Source organism: Giraffa tippelskirchi, chromosome 12, assembly GCF_054371585.1.
Source record: "Giraffa tippelskirchi isolate mGirTip1 chromosome 12, T2T-mGirTip1v1.2.pri, whole genome shotgun sequence".
In the NCBI taxonomy this organism is placed as follows: domain Eukaryota; kingdom Metazoa; phylum Chordata; class Mammalia; order Artiodactyla; family Giraffidae; genus Giraffa; species Giraffa tippelskirchi.
The window spans coordinates 145,912,416-145,926,231 of NC_137286.1; the positions used below are offsets into that span (position 1 = coordinate 145,912,416).

At 44.8% G+C, this 13,816-nt stretch overlaps 1 protein-coding gene across 1 annotated transcript in view; it reads right to left on the reverse strand.

Annotated features, from left to right (window-relative positions):
- NALF1 (NALCN channel auxiliary factor 1) overlaps positions 1-13,816 on the reverse strand; it is a 588,087-nt gene that overhangs the window by 45,568 nt on the left and 528,703 nt on the right. The gene's annotated exons all lie outside the window — the stretch shown is intronic.

Here is a 13,816-nt window from a genome sequence, read left to right on the forward strand (position 1 = left end):
CGTGAGAAATCCGGGGGAAGGCTTGTTTACCAGGGAAACAAAGCTTCCCCAGAAAAGGCAGCAGACTGGACCGGTGAACGTCTACAGTTTTATTCCTGGTGTTAAATCAATTCCCCTCGCTGCACCCCGACTCTGGGAGCAGAGATCATTAAGAACACATTCAAGTGCTTAATTAGGTTTTGGAGGAGGTTTCTCCATTCACATTAATTAGAGTCTCCCTGGGCTCCAGGAAGCTCGTCTGCCAGGTAGGGGTTTCCCAAGGTCACTCATCTTCCTGTCGCTGCCTCAGAGTCCAGACTGAGCTCCCAGTCCATGCAAGACAGAAGCAAAAGCACAGGAGCACAGCTCCTCTTGGTGATGGGAGATTTGGCTCGTTTAGGGAAGGCTTTCCGCTTATGCTTCTGCCCTTGAGAAGGAACATACTGATGGTGACCCTGAAAGAATGTGCTGCTGCTAACGGCCTGGGGCTAACCTGTCTTGTAGAAACGTTAAAATGAAAGTGAAAGTTGCTCAGTCGTGTCTGACTCTTTGTGACCCCATGGACTATACAGTCCATGGAATTCTCCAGGCCAGAATACTGGCGTGGGTAGCTGTTCCCTTCTCCAGGGGATCTTCCCAACCCAGGGATCGAACCCAGGCCTCCCACATTGCAGGTGGATACTTTACGAGCTGAGCCACAAAGGAAGCCCAAGAATACTGGTGTGTATAGCCCATCTCTTCTCCAGCAGATCTTCCTGACCCAGGAATTGAACCGGGGTCTCCTGCATTACAGGCGGATTCTAGAAGCAGCCTTCTATTTCTATGGATAGAAAAAATTTTTCATGAATATGTTAATTTTATTAGGTTGAGCCCTAATTGAGCCAAATTTATTAGGTTGAGTCTGGTATTCAACTATTTTGATCTATAAAAATGGCAATTTCATATGGTTCAATCTAATAAGCTACAGAGTCTAGATTTTATACGAAGAAGAACTCCATTGTAGCACCAAATCTTTTTTTCTCTCCTTCATCTCTGTATGCCCTTGAATTTCAAAAGCTTTTCTGTATCTGTGCCTGTGGACTAGAAGCACAGAATAAGGTCAGCAACTTTATCTTTGGTTGCCTGTTGGGGTGAAAAAGCCTTTGAGTCCTTTTTTGTGCGAATATATTGACATTCTTGTATCAACTTCCATAGGTCCGTGTGTCTTCTCTTTGGGGTGTTATTTATTTATTTATTTATTTATTTATTTTTGCCCTTCAGTGTGGAAGGAACAGTAGGATGAAGTAGGAAAACTACAAACTTTAAGATGATAAATATTTATTGCATGCCTAGTGGGTACTGTGAGAAATACAAAGGAGACACGAGGAAGAAAAATGAAAGGGGACTGGAGAAAGAGATAAGAACGGGGTGAAAGAGAAAGATGCCAGCTAGTCTGGGGAGTGGAGGAAAAGAACCGTTGAGGGCACCTTAATACTGAGACCCTGTGATGGCTGTGGGTAGTCCTACATTCAAGGGTCTGCACTTTACCAAGTGAAAGCTAAGTAGCGTGTATATTGAAACGGAAAATCGTCAAATGTAGTTTCTATAAAAATATTTGCCCAGGGCAGCAAAAAGAGGGGATTACAAAAATGAATATAAGATCTAAGGCTCTCCATCCAATACAAAAACTCTTTCAATAACAATCTCCATATTCCCTCGGTTATTTGAATATTTTTGTCTGTGCTAGTCAACTGTCTTCTACCATCTGAATGATCTTAAATGTTACCTAGGTATAATTTGCTGGAAAATAGTGGTCCAGATGGTGGCTTTCTTAATGGCTCACATGATCAGTGTTTTTTTCCCTGCCGTGCTGTGTATAACTGAGCATATTTGAAGTTGCATTAATTTTAGACTGGACAAAATTGCCTTTACATGCAAGAGTTCCACATTAAAAAAATAAAATCTATGCCCTATGTTTTTAACTTTGCTCCTCAGCATTGCTACAACCAACTGCATTTTGTTCTTATTTTGCTCTTTGAGGGCTTCTGAGTATAATATACAAAAACAGTTTTGGAGCTGTGCAGTAACGTTTCCTTCAAGAGACAGCTGTTAATTTTTGCTGTGATTTTGAGTACCAAAGCTGGTATGTGTGCTTAAAGTGTTAGCAGCTCAGTTGTACCTGACTCTTTGCAAGTCTGTGGACTGTAGCTGGCCAGGCTCCTCTGTCCATGGGAATTCTCCAGGCAAGAATATTGGAGTGGGTAGCCATTCCTTTTTCCAGGGGATCTTCCTCACCCAGGGATCAAACCTAGGTTTCCTGCCTCATAGGTGGATTCTTTAATGTCTGAGTCATGCACTTAAAGAGCAACCCAAAATCATATGCTGTGGCATCAAGGTAGAGGGGAAGGAGAACGGAAAATACTAGGTGTTCTTCAAAAGTCTTTCACATTTTCAGCCTCACTGATGTCTACAGACAGCGTCCCTGACAGCAGAGGAGTTTTGATGCTTTGTCACACATGCGAGCAGTCAGACATTTGTAAACAATTTTGTTTCTTTTTATTTTCTAACAATAGAGTTCAAAACGGATGGGTGTTCCTAGTGTGTTGGAAAAACCATGAAAGGTGGGTCACTGACCACAAGCAAGCTTGATGAAGCCATTTGATCTAAATTTAACATCTGCAAACAAGGCCTGGAGAGAATGCAGTGATCTGTACGTCAGTCCTACAAAGCACGGCCGTCTCCTCCTTGGCAGTCACCGTTTGCGTGAGCACTTGGAAACAAAGCCCAGACAGTGAGATGGGTGAGGGCAGGCCCTGCCACTCCCACTGTCTGTCTGCCTGGAATCCACATTAGAGGACTGACAGATGGAGAGTTCAGAAGAAGGGGAACCGCGGAGCTAGACAGGAGGGCTGTCTCACTGTAAGAAGGCTGCCTTGACTGTTGTCTTCTTGACATTCAGATGGCATCTTCCATGTTACAGAGAGTTCTAGAGACCTCAGATACGAGAGAGCGGGGAAACAGCGACGCAGTCTTACAGGTTCCTTCTGCCTCTGAGAGTCTGCACTATTTCACCCTAGCACCGCCTCGAGACCCAGAAGGCACCTGGATGTGCCATCTTCATCACACTGAAGGTCTCTGAAGGTCTCTGAAGGTCTTCCTCAGTCTTTCAAACAGGGCCACAAAAGGGGCTCATCTTCAGGATACATACCAATGTGATAAGTTCACATTGCCAGACGTGGACTTAAAAGCTAGGAAAGTCCATTTATCTGAATGATGTTTCTCACTCATCAGTGATGAAAGGACAAAGGCACTTTCCTGGACTGGATGCAGAGTAGTCAGAGGGCTAAAACCCCAGGCAAAGATGCCGTGCGCAGTTCCCGGAAAACTCGTAACATACAGGATAAAAGGGACCTATGTCTTTTGAGACTTGCTCTTTTTTCAGTTATTGTTCTAGAGGCTTTATACACTGTGGCTGATAGCATCCTCTGTAGAATTCCATTTAGTAGGTACTCTTGTACCCCATCTTCAGAGATGAAGGCACTGGGACCAAGAGAGGTTAAGTAACTTGCCTGAGATCACATGGGTAGCTGGTGCTGGAGCAAGACTTTGACCCCAAACAGACCAGCCTCAGAACCTGTGCGCTTCTCTGCCCTGATACGCGGCTTCTCATTTGGAGAGTGTTTTAAGTCCACAGGGAAGCTTTTTAGTTAAGAACAAACATATAACTAAAACAGTTGAGAAAGGGTCTGCTTTAATTCTGCATTTTGAGTTAAGTATCAATAGAAAGATAGAGATTCATCTCCATATCATATTTGGAAACCTCAAATCAAGAAGATTGAGTTGACCGGGAAGAAACATGGAAATACAAGCACAGGGAAAGATGAGACGCTGGGATAAAGTCAGGACACAGCTAAAACCCAAGGCAAGAGGGTTTCCCGGTCATCTACAGCTCGTGTTATTGTCTCTTTCTAGTGAGAAAAGATGACAAGTTAAAACAAGATGCATTTGTAGTCCGCTGTATCTGAAAACAATGAACCATTTAGAAGCAAGCAGAAAGTGTACAGCATCCATAATCCATAGCGTGGGCCCACGGATTCTCAATTCACTTCAATCTTCAACAGATCTTGAGATAAAGGGCCTTATTGGGTATTCACATACATAACCGAGTGGAATATATCTCCAACAGACAATTGCAGCCAAAATTTGGGGGCACAAAAAAGGACAAAAATAGCCGTCAGTGGTTTGCTTACGGAGTTCCGAAGGCGTGTTTCTGTCTGCCTCTGTCTGCTGCTTGTTACATAAGCGGATCTCGGGCAGCAAGAGCAGAACAACAATCAATACAACTAAATCGAATTCAGTGCCTAAACAACCGCGTCTACCACCACACAAGGGCAGAGCGACAGGGCGAGGGAGAGGGGGGAAGGCTCCCATTAACACACACGCAGAGTGATGTTTACTTTCAACACACACCATCAAACAGCAAAGGGAACAACAATCTTATCGTCCTATATTAAAAAAAAAAAGCATGGAAGTAGAATTATAGAATCATAGTCCTCACTTTAGAAACTACTTCTGCATGCAACAATCTACCCAATGAAAGAGTCATTTCCTCTGCACCTTTTTTCCTTAAAAGTCTTTGTCTAAAAATTATTTGTTATCCAAAAATCCGTACTTTTTTTTTTTAACAGTGAAAGGAAAATTGACTGCAGAGGTATTTCAAAATGCGACAAGTAGAATAAGCATAATTGGAAAGAGTTTAATTCAGCAAATCTGCATCAGACAACTAGCAAATCACTTTTAAAAGTTGTAATTCATTCTCAAACTAAATGAAGAAAGACACAATGATTAAGAATATAGTCTATTGGTAAGATGTCAAAAAATTAGAGTTACGATATAACACTATAGATGATATAACACATTATCTCACTGTACCACACGAGCTTTTTCTATTATTGCATTTCTTTTATTACACTGTTATTTGAATTATGAAATTATTAGATGAATTATATGAGGAAAGGACAGCATTAGAAATAAAGAAGTATGTTGCTGGAAAATCTCTAATTTTCCAGTGCTATTTATATACAGTATGGGATCCAGTATTCTGAGTCTCAGACAAGAAATCAGACATCAGGGGCGTTGTTATCTTTTCAGTGGAGCAAGCACAATTCAGTGGAACTTCAGTGTGTTCCAGTTTTAAAGAGGCATAAACTGACATGCTCTTTCAAACACACTCTATCTTTCCTTCTTATCTTTTTTTAAAGAAAGCGAGTTTGCACCTGGTCAAAATCTAACAAAAAAGAAGACTTTCCCCGAGCTTTGGCAAGGACTTTCTTGCGTTTGGGGAACCTGGTGACATTCTGCATCTTCAGACACGAGACACCACCACCTGCACGGCAGAGTCTGTGCCAGCCGTGACCTGATTATCCTTTCACAAGGGGTAACGTGTCCTTGAGGTGGCAGGATTCTGCGTTCTCCGCTTTAATGAGGATGCCATTTTTATAAACATCAAAGCCTGGCTGGACAGCCAGCCTGGCGGGGCTCAGAGGTTCTGACCGCCGGCCCTGTGCTCACCAGCCGTCGGTCACGTGGAAAAGCGGCAGGTCGGGCTCCCTTGAGTCACCTGTTCTCCTTTGCAAGGGCTGCGTGGCCTTGGGAAGAGTCATCCCAAGCGACTACCCCCGAGTCCCTGCCATTGTGTCCAGACAGCAATTCGGCAAAGAAAGAAAAGAAAAAAATAAGCTCTCTATTCTTCTGCTTTAAAATTTTAAATGTTTTGCAACATGGTTATTCTTAAGAACTGGCCTGTAACACGCCTGTTTTGGGAAATTACCGATTGACAATCACCAGCAGGACTGACTGACTGACACTTCATCCAGCTTCAGAAAGAGCTGATGACTCGATGACCCTAATGCCTGGAGGCCTCCCCCTCGTCTCTGCTTCCTTCATCCCAAAGATGCTCTTATCCAAGGAACCCCCACTCAGCCTTCATCTGAATGTGGAAGACTGAAAATCTCCATGCCTGATAGTATCATAGTGCATTAGTCAATTAAAGACTGAAATATACAGAAAAAGAAAGTGAAGAAAAGGCAAGTGTTAAAAATGGGACACACAAAAGTCTCCACTGGATTGTGCTTTCTAAATTTAATATAGAAGAGTGGCCCTAATGTCTAATTTCTCATTTGAGACTCAGAGTACTAGATACCAAACTTTAGTCCACAGCACTGGAAAACTAAAGATTTTTCAGCAACATACTACTTTATTTCCATCACTGTTCTATCCTCATGTAATTTGTAGAGTAAGTTTACCAGGAATCAGTAAGCAATATCCATTGTTGGAGTGCACTGCCCTCCTATTATTGAAATAATTCCTGAAAGTAGTTAATTAATATACACTTACTAACAATTCCACTTTGTTAAAAAGAGTAACATACAGAAATCCAAGTTTCTGAACACATATTTTTCAAAAAATATACTGCATTTGGTGCAAAGTAATTGGTTGTGATGATTCAAAGAAGTACCGTTTTCAAGAACGCTTTTAATCAAATATTTTTCAAAGAATTATGACAGAATTATATGGAATCATAAATGATGGTGCTTGTGTGTGTGCTAAGTCACTTCAGTCAGGTCTGACTCTTTGCGACCCTATGAACTGTAGCCCATCAGGCTCCTGTGTCCATGGGGTTCTCCAGGCAAGAATACTGGAGTGGGTTGCCATATCCTTCTCCAGGGGATCTTCGAGACTCAGTGATTGAATGAGCCTCTTACAATTCCTGCATTGCAGGTGGGTTTGTTACCATTAGCACCGCCTGGGAAGACCCCGTAAATGATAGAGGTTGACAGTATTTTCTTCAATTAATACTCCTAAAAAGCCCTGGTTAACCCCACCACCTATCATGCTTTGAAGACACGGGAGCTTTCCTCACTTGTGGATACCATTGTAGAGAATGATGCCATCTTACAAAGAGAAGGCACTCCCAAAGAACTGCATACACCTCAGAGGACTTCTGTCTCCTGACAGGGCTTGCAAGCAGCTCCCTGTGTCTGCCGCCCCCCTTTCCTCTGACCTCGGTCCAGGTCCCCTCTGCCCAAGACGGCAGGAAAGACGGCACAGACAGAAGTCTCCACAGCCTGCTGCTGCGGGGCACTCTCTGCCCCGGGCTGGAGTTGGCACCAGGTCCCGGCAGCCTGTCTGGTGCCCGACGGGCATCTGCCGAAGGACACAGAGAAGGATGCGGGAGGGCCAGAAAGGGCTCGTGGGAGGCCGCAACTCCTTGGGCATCCCAACCCGGGAGCTTCCGCGTTCTCTGCAGAGGAGGCGGGCTCAGACGCCCTGAGTGCTTGGGCCCGGCCGGAAGTCAGCGGAAGTCAGCGCAGGCCCTGGTCACGGTCAAGGAGGAGGGAAGCATGGCTCTTCTCCCTGGCTCAGCCCAGAGGACGGCAGACCGCAGACTCCCGGGTCAGGAGCTCAGAACGCACAGTATCTTCATGGTGAAAACAGGGACACACACGCAAAGCGGTGTGCTTCTCAGTGCCACACAACAAATTAGTGACACGTAGGCTGTAGAAGCCATCTCTCCATTCAGTAGTTTAATGGTATTTGACCAATATAATTGTATTCCTGGGACATATTATGTAGTATATGATATATTTTATATTCTTGGGACATGTTATATATATATTTGTTTTCCTTGGGATATATATATATATTTCCTCTCTGTTAATCTTTCTTGATTATTTTATGAGACATTATGATAAACACTGCTTCCCTGGTGGCTCAGATGGTAAAGAATCAGCCTGCAATGCAGGAGACCCAGGTTCCATCTCTGGGTCCGGAACATCCCTTGGAGAAGGAAACAGCAACCCATCCCAGTATTTTTGCCTGGGGATTCCCATGGATGGAAGAGCCGGGCGGGCTCCAGTCCACGAGGTCACAAAAGAGTCTGACACAACTGAGTGAGGAACACAAGATGCCTTTAAAGCATGTGTTTGGTAAGTGCTTACTATCACCATTTGTATTACAAAGGAGGTGCCTGACATGAAGCTACTGGCATTTTTTATTCAGACCACACTGACTACATCACCTGTGCTTTAGGAAATAGGCAAAGAGAGCCAGCCACATCTGAGGTAGGAATCTATAGTACATTTCTGTGTCACAGCACATTTTTAAGAATTCTCTGAGAATATAAATTGGATTTTTTTTTTTTTTTTGGTTAGTATGTTAGAATGTGGTTTCAAAGTTTCAAGTGTTTACATCTAAAAGAGGAAATTCTAACTAAAGATATCCTTTGGTTCACTTATTTTTTTAGACTGAACTCTCGTGGAAAAGGAGTGAGTTGGAAGTAAAGGCGTCGTCACATAAGGATGTCTCAGAATGGTTAAGGGAAACTCTTTCCCAAATCTTCCTCTGCTGGTGAAGCCACCAGAAGACCATTCTCGCCTGAATCACTCTTCCTGGCTCTGGGATCGCTGCATATTGAGTTCTCACCCACCCCATCTTGCTTTAGTTCCTCATCTTCATACCTACTTATGAGTTTTATTCAACACAGAAATTCTTTGCAGATGGCCCTTTATTTTATCAGCTATAAAACTATGAGTATAAATTTAATCAAGTAGTGTGAACACATAATCTATGACCATGTAAGAGTGGGATTACAGGTGTTAATCCTCTCAGTGAGGGATAAAATCCACTTGTATAAATAACCTGGATGTTTATTTATGAACAACAACATATGAATCCTTATAGAGGAGACACAAACCACAAAACGTTTATTTTGTTAAGGCAGAAAAAAGAAAAGCTTCTGTGCTTATCTAGAAGCTTAAAGTAATTAGCCTCCAACTAAAACAAATAAATTAATTAAAAAAAATAAATATAAAATGTAGCTAAATAAGGGCTTCCTAGGTGGCGCTAGTGGTAAAGAACCCGCCTGCCAATGCAGGAGACACAAGAGACAAGAGTTCAGTCACTGGGTCCGGAAGATCCCTTGGAGGAGGAAATTGCAACCCACTCCAGTATTCTTGTCTGGAGAATCCCATGGACAGAGGAGCCTGGTGGTACATAGGGTCACAAAGCGTCGGAAATGACTGAAGCGACGTAGCGCACACATGCACGTAGCTAAATAAATTTTGGGAAAGGAGTATGTCAAGGCTGTATATTGTCACCCTGGTTATTTAACTTGTATGAAGAGTACATCATGAGAAATACCGGGCTGGATGAAGCACAAGCTGGAATCAAGATTGCCAGGAGAAATATCAATAACCTCAGATATGCAGATGACACCACCCTTATGACAGAAAGTGAAGAACTAAAGAGCCTCTTGATGAAAGTGAAAGAGGAGAGTGAAAAAGTTGGCTTAAAGCTCAACATTCAGAAAACTAAGATCATGGCATCTGGTCCCATCACTTCATGGCAAATAGATGGGGAAACAATGGAAACAGTGAGAGACTTTATTTTGGGGGGCTCCAGAATCACTGCAGATGAGGGCAGTAGCCATGAAATTAAAAGATGCTTGCCCTTTGGAAGAAAAGCTATGACCAACCTAGACAGCATATTAAAAGTAGAGATATTACTTTGCCAACAAAGGTCCGTCTAATGAAAGCTATAGTTTTTCCAGTAGTCATGTATGGATGTGAGAATTGGACTATAAAGAAAGCTGAGCACTGAAGAATTGATGCTTTTGAACTGTGGTGTTGGAGAAGACTCTTGAGAGTCCCTTGGACTCAAGGAGATCCAAGCAATCCATCCTAAAGGAAATCAGTCCTGAATGTTCATTGGAAGGACTGATGCTGAAGCTGAAGCTCAAATACTTTGGCCACCTGATGCAAAGAACTGACACATTGGAAAAGACCCTGATTCTGGGAACGATTGAAGGCAGGAGGAGAAGGGGACAACAGAGGATGAGATGGTTGGATGTCATCACTGATGTGACGGACATGAGTTTGAGTAAGCTCTGGGAGACGGTGATGGCCAGGGAAGCCTGGCGTGCTGCAGTCCATGGGGTCACAAAGAGTCAGACAGGACTGAGTGACTAATTGAACTGAAGTAAATTTTCAATGCATCTTTATGGGGACCAACATGATTTCCTTAGAATTTAATTAGACTATAATGGAACTTCAATACCCTTCCTCCTCTGTACCATTATGGTGTTTTACTGAATGATCCTGATTTCATTTTTGGTTTTCTTCTATGATTAGCACAGGTTAGAGCAGTTCAGAGCTGGAAGGGGCTCTAGCGAAGCAGGGTTAGAGATCAGAATGCCTGGTTTCCTGCTGAAATGCCCTCTTCATGGGTATGTACTCTCCATCTTAGATTAAACACACCGACTGATTCACTTAGACTTGAATTACCTGCACCAAAGAAGTTAATATTTCTCCTACTTCCCTAAACATTCTTCCAGCTCTGATATTCTGTGGTTGGTTGAAGCACACAGTCAGCAGAGCCAAAAGTAGAGTGTTTATGTGTGTGTTAGTCGCTCAGTCATGTGCAACTCTTTGTGACCCCATGGACTGTAGCCCGCCAGGCTCCTCTGTCCATGGGATTCTTCAGGCAAGAATACTAGAGTGGGTTGCCATTCCCTTCTCCAGAGGATCTTCCAGATCCAGGGATCAAACCCCAGCCTCCTGCATTGTGGGCAGATTCTTTACCATTTGAGCCACCAGGGAAGCCCTTACAGTGTTTATGCTGTGCTGTGCTTACTCACTCAGTCATGTCTGACTCTTTGGGACCCCATGGACCATAGCCTGCCAGGCTCCTCTGTCCATGGGATTCTTCAGGTGAGAATACTGGATGGGTTGCCATGCCCTCCTCCAGGGGATCATCCCAACCCAGGGATCGAACCCAGGTCTCCCTCATTGCAGGCAAATTCTTTACTGTCTGAGCCACCAGGGAAGCCCATGAATACTGGAGTAGTTAGCCTATCCCTTCTCCAGGGGATCTTCCTGACCCAGGAATCAAACTGAAATCTCCTGCATTTCAGACAGATTCTTTACCAACTGAGCTACTGGGGAAGCCCTGTAGTGTCTATAAACCATGGTAATTCTCAATGCTTTTGATACCAGAGATGAAGACTGGCTGAGCTTCAAAGTGCCACTGGAGTCCTGGCTGATCACTGTCCAGTTACAGCATCTCCATCAGACTAGGATGAGAGGATAGAGGCATCCGGAATGCTTGGTATTAGTTTGAAATAATGACCTGCAGGTTTAATAAGCACAGAGGAGACGTCTCAATAAGAAAGGGAATCCTTTTCAGCTCCTACTAGCCACTCACCAGCTCTGTGACATAAGCCTGATTGTTACTGAGTGTCTCCTTGGCTCAGTCTCTTCCCAGGTTTAAGATGGGTTACTCATGACATTGGTTGTGAGGATTTCATGGTTAATGCAGAAAAGTCCTTAAAACCATGTCTGGCATCAGATACCCATCTCTGTGTTGTTCTTCCCCCTGCAATGCAGGAGACCTAGGTTCGATCCCTGGGTTGGGAAGATCCCCTGCAGAAGAGAAAGGCCACCCACTGCAGTATTCTGGCCTGGAGAATTCCATGGACTGTATAGTCCATGGGGTCACAAAGAGTCGGACACGACTGAGCGACTTTCACCTCACTTTTGGAATGTTGACACAAAGCCAGGCTCTGTGACTGCATGTAGGATCCTGGAAAGGTCTTTCAGTGATCAGGACACTCGATTTCTTTGCCTGCAGAATGGGAATGTCTGTTTCGCAGGTTTTATTGCCATTGGTCAGGTGATGATCACGAAGCTGAAGAGCTGCCGCCGAGATGACGGGAGCCGAGGGAGTGCAGCACCACCCCCCCTTTTTTCTGGGAAGACACAGCAGGCCTGGCTCGCTGAATCCCTGGCAGGAGATGCTGAGTGGGTCCAAACAGCACGCTGCCTGGGACGCGTGGGAGGGCCTGCTGACTCTGGAAGATCTGCAGAAATCTTATTTTCCAATTAGCGCCGCTCTTGCTATTGACAGACCTCCAAATTCTTAAACCCTTGGCTGCACAGAACATTGAGTCACTCACCCCTACTTTTTAAATTGCTTCAAATTGGCCTTTCGAGTCCATTTCCTAGCTTGCATTCCCAGCTCAGGAAAGTGCAGAAACATACCTTCAAATTGGGTTCTGCCAGATCAGTGACTGATTCTTGATCAATGACTTTCTGGCTCTCAGCACAGACCCGGCCGCCCCCTCACCCCCATCCTCCATTCATACCCGCCAGAAGCTGGCGGCCTCGCGGTGGAGGCTGCGGAGCACCCCTGCTGGGGAGGACCTCAGGCCTCTCTCTTCCAGGCTCTGCTCCAGGTGAGCTCCCGGCAGGAGCTGTCAGCCCCTGACAACAAGGAGGAAAGAAGGAGAAATAACAGAGGACGGCCAGACACCTTCAATAAGTTCTCTTTTACCTATTTTATGGAATAAAGCTGCCTTTTGCTTTTGGGCCAGCGGTAGGTTTCCTTCATAATGTTTAAACGTGAATTTTTTTGAATATGTTTTGCATTTACATTTATTTTAATTAATTGATCCACATTAATTAACAAAGGATTCATAAATAATTCAAGCTTGGAGCCATGCACACATTATTTATGTCTCTCCATTTAATCTAACTACCCCTTTTGCTGTGTAGCCCCCTGGAAGAAGACTCTGTCTATGGATTCTGTCTCTTTAGATGTGAGACTTGAGTGGGCTATAAAACTCTCCTAAAAACACCGAATATGTCGGACAAAAAATGATCACCTAACTCTCTTCCAGCTTTTGCTCCATCAGCGTAAAGGCTCACGTTCCTCCCTGTCACAGTCATGCTTCCAAGGAACATCTAACATACCTCCTTACGCCCATCACCACTCCCAGCTTTAGGCCCAGCCGTCCTCTCCCGGTCACTTGCTCACGTCCTGGCCCACAGAGTCTTCACCCGATGGGCTGGGAGCGGGGTCCATAGTTCACTGCTCTCAGCTCTCGAGCCTTTGCTGTCCTCACATTGCACTGGGACTCTGAGCCCAGGGCCCCCCTCTGAGACCTCGGCATCCTCTGACCCCTGCCTGCTCTCCACCATTTGTTCCCCAGGTCTCTCTCCCTTGAGTCTTCCGCCTTGGGCTTCTGTTCTCCAAAGAAGCTGAGCTCTTCCTGTATCTTACTCACTTTATGTGCTAAATGCAACCTGCTCTGTCCCCCACCTCTCCCTTCTCCTTCCTCCTGCGACAGGGCTCCCGGATCATGGGGTGATTTCAGCTCCACCACAACCCTCCCTGCCCTTGTTTCCTGTCACGGCCCCAGCTGGTTTCCTCCAGGGTCCTTGTCACTGTGTGTGCCAGTTACACCTTCATGTGCTTGATCACCCCATGAAGCTTTTGAACTGTGGTGTTGGAGAAGACTCTTGAGAGTCCCTTGGACTGCAAGGAAATCCAACCAGGCAATCCTAAAGGAAATCAACCTTGAATATTCATTGGAAGGACAGATGCTGAAGCTGAAGCTCTAATACTTAGGCCACCTGATGCGAAGAGCCACATCATTGGAAAAAGACCCTGATGCTGGGAAAGATTGAGGGCTGGAGGAGAAGGGGACGACAGAGGATGAGATGGTTGAATGGCATCACCGACTCAATGGACATGAGTTTGGGTAAACTCCGGGAGATAGTGACGAACAGGGAGGCCTGGTGCGTTGCCGTCCATGGGGTCCCAGAGAGTCGGACACGACTGAGCGACTGAATAACAGCAGTCTTCCTCCAAATCCTGAGCCTGTAAGACTCAGGCATCAGCCTGGGACTGAGCCTGGGTTCCCTGACTGTCCAGCAGCCAATTTAATGCTTTGGAAGGCTGTGAGCACTCACTGAACATGTTTTAAAGAAATGAATGGACAAATAATCACTCTGAGCAT